General features: G+C 44.6%; 1 protein-coding gene across 3 annotated transcripts in view; it reads left to right on the top strand.

Annotated features, from left to right (window-relative positions):
* SRPX2 (sushi repeat containing protein, X-linked 2) overlaps nt 1-2,819 on the top strand; it is a 17,210-nt gene that overhangs the window by 1,000 nt on the left and 13,391 nt on the right. The window contains exon 1 of one of the 3 annotated variants that reach the window (XM_019521360.1): nt 49-830. The exons of 1 other annotated variant lie outside the window; for it this stretch is intronic. The gene's annotated coding sequence lies outside the window, so the exon portion shown is untranslated. Of the gene's footprint in view, nt 1-48; nt 835-2,819 lie in introns of those variants that run through there. One more of the 3 variants, XM_019521358.1, reaches the window with a different exon arrangement.

Here is a 2,819-nt window from a genome sequence, read left to right as displayed (position 1 = left end):
AAAAAAAAAAAAAAAAAAAAAAAAAAAAAAAAAAGGAGGTGAGGAGAGGCCAAGGTGGAAAGGATGGGAATGGGAGAATAAGGTGGGGAAATGCCAGTTTTTAGGTATATAAGTATTGTGATGGCTGGCATTACACAGTCTATCAGTGACTTTTCAGATTGCTGTAATCAAAAAGTACTGTGGCCAGGTTGTCTGGGTATAAACCGGTACCAGAATTTACACCAAACTCAAGCCAGAGCCCGATTCTTTAAAGGAAATGGTTTAGAATGGATTATCCACACCCCAGTCAGGCACTCCCTGCCTGGGGAACCTGTGCTCCTTCTACTCTTGCACTGAGGGAATTAGCTCCCATGAAGCTTTCTCCCCCATTGGAGGCTGTGAAATGCTGCCTTACTGCATCCTGGTTTGCAGAACCGTTTCATGCTGAGTCACAGAATCCACAGACCTCAATATTTCACCTCCTGGAAGGTGGACCCAAGCTCAGCTGCAGTAGATATTAGTGGATGTCCAGGCAACAGGCCAAGGAGAGGCACCCCTTGCCCCCATTAGGTCTTCACTTCACATTAACTGATACACTGCTTCTCCAGAGGCAGCTTTTTGGCCACTGCTGGGCTCTCTTCCCCACCTTCTCTTTTTTCCCCTCCCCTTTTCTGAGGCACAGTACAGCTTTAAGAGGACGTCTAGCAGATGCAGACGTGAACATCTGGGCAGTGTTAGTAGAGTCTCAGAGGATGCAGGAACAAACCACTTGCTTTGGAAAAGCTAAAGCACAAGTTTCCTGAACAAGCTGAGAGGAAAGAGACAGAGAGGACAGTGAGCGGAGAAAAGAAGTAGGTAAGATCCACTTTTATCAGCTGTTTGACCTCCATCCACAAGGGTTGGAGAAAGCTTTTGACCTAGGCCAGTAACTAAGTGGCACTGCCTAGGAGACCTGTGGAGCCAAAGCTGTAGACATGTCCCTGCATGCTGTGCAGTGAGAACACTGGCACTTTCCTCCACAGAATCAGGGGGACAGTCTCAGCAACTGTTTCCACCTCTCATTATAGCAGGTAGAGATACTGAACAGCAACCAGTGAGGTGGCAGTGCAGGCACAACCATCTGCTCTACTTTGATGAGGCACTGCAAGGGCTCAGGTATCCTGGTGCTGATGAGCATGGCATAAAAACCTAGATACAAGTTAGTGGAGGGTTTGGAACAACAGAAATGCAACAGGAGGGGCGTTTGTAAATACATAGATCGGCATTATAGGGGAGGAGCTGAGGTTTCCATCTTGCTTGCTTTCCCCCTTGAAGTCTGTTTGTGAACCTGTTCAGCAGCACATATGTCCATCTGGCCACATTCCTGTGCTCTTTAGAAGTTCCTCATGCAGCCAAGCTCAGGTTATTGTCAAAGATGGTCCTTAGTCCATCCCTGTGTCTCTCTCCATGCACCCACTTCTTTTTCTTTCTCTTTCCCCATCCCCAGCACCAATCTTATTTACTTTCTTTCATTGTTTGTCTTCTGTCCCCTTTCTGTCTATACCTATTGCCCCCTTACTGCTTTCTTTATGTAGCATACAGTCTAGTGCATTTGCACGGACCTGAAACTGCAGTAAATCTGTCCCAGTCTGTCTGTAAATGATGTTTGCCTTGCTCCTGGCATCTGCCCTTGTTTCACTGATCTGCTTCCTGCTCCCTGGTTCTGCGAAAAAGAGGAAAATGCACAACTTGAATGTGAGAACATCAGCAGCAAACAGATTGGGAGAGTCAGTCATAAAGAAACTCTCCTCATATTGCCTGGAGTGAGGCCCTTCTCCAGAAATTGAAATCTCTCTTACTCTTGACAGGTGTAGTATTAATTAGGGAGTTTAGCTTTCCTCTCCTAGAAAGCTCTTATTCTCTCTTCTGTAACCCTGTTCACACTGGGTCAGTTCCCTGTTCCTTGTCCAGTCCTTGACACTAGCACAAAGTAAGTGTTTAACTCCCACCCCCCTCCACTTTGCATGCTGACATTCAGTCACTGCACTGGTAGAAATGGCTATGTAAAGTATAGCGCAGTGGGGAATCGGGGCCTAGTAATTTGATTCTGCCTGGGCACAGCTACATGTTCATTAATGTGCAGTAGTTGTATAAGCAAGTACTAAATAAATGTGCAGTAACTGTAGTTACTGTACAGTAGAGCTGGCGCACACCTTTTTAGTGACACTACTGCACATTAGCCTAATAATACTGCGCAGTAGTGTATTAGCACTGGTTGTGCTGTGACACGCTACTGCACAGTACTATTAGGCTACTGCGCAGTTAGCATCTAATGTAGACACGTGCCATGTGATTAATTTGGGACAGGAATAGACCTAAGTTAGAACCATTTGGCAGCATCCTAGGATCTGGTTTCAAATATTGCTCCCTTCAAGTTTCAACACCTGTCATGCTCTGAGTGGGAGAAACACAGTGATGTTGGTTCATGCCATTCTGTCATGCACCACTTAACATTTTGGCTCTTTCTTAAAGACCAAATTCCAGAAATGAGTGGACTATGTGAGAATCTCAATTTCTTTTTTTAAAAGAAAGTTTCTAGACCTTATGGTTACAGAGAAAAAAATTAAAATTTGGAAGGCTCAGAGAAATAGAAGGAAAATAAAATGCCCAGTAATTTATTATTTTCCAAAATCTCATGACTTTGAGGGTCTGACTCATGATTTTTGAATGTTTGTAATTGACAAACTTGGGAAAAATCTGGGTCTCATCAGTATAGGAAGGAAAGCAAAGCTGGGGTAGTGAACAAACGTGTGTGTGTGCATGTGTGCGCGTGCGTGCGTGCATTATTAACAAAGCCATTT

This window comes from Gavialis gangeticus, unplaced genomic scaffold, assembly GCF_001723915.1.
Source record: "Gavialis gangeticus isolate Ggan-Ray unplaced genomic scaffold, GavGan_comp1, whole genome shotgun sequence".
Classification (NCBI taxonomy): Eukaryota; Metazoa; Chordata; order Crocodylia; family Gavialidae; genus Gavialis; species Gavialis gangeticus.
This window is presented reverse-complemented; position numbering and strand designations above follow the sequence as displayed.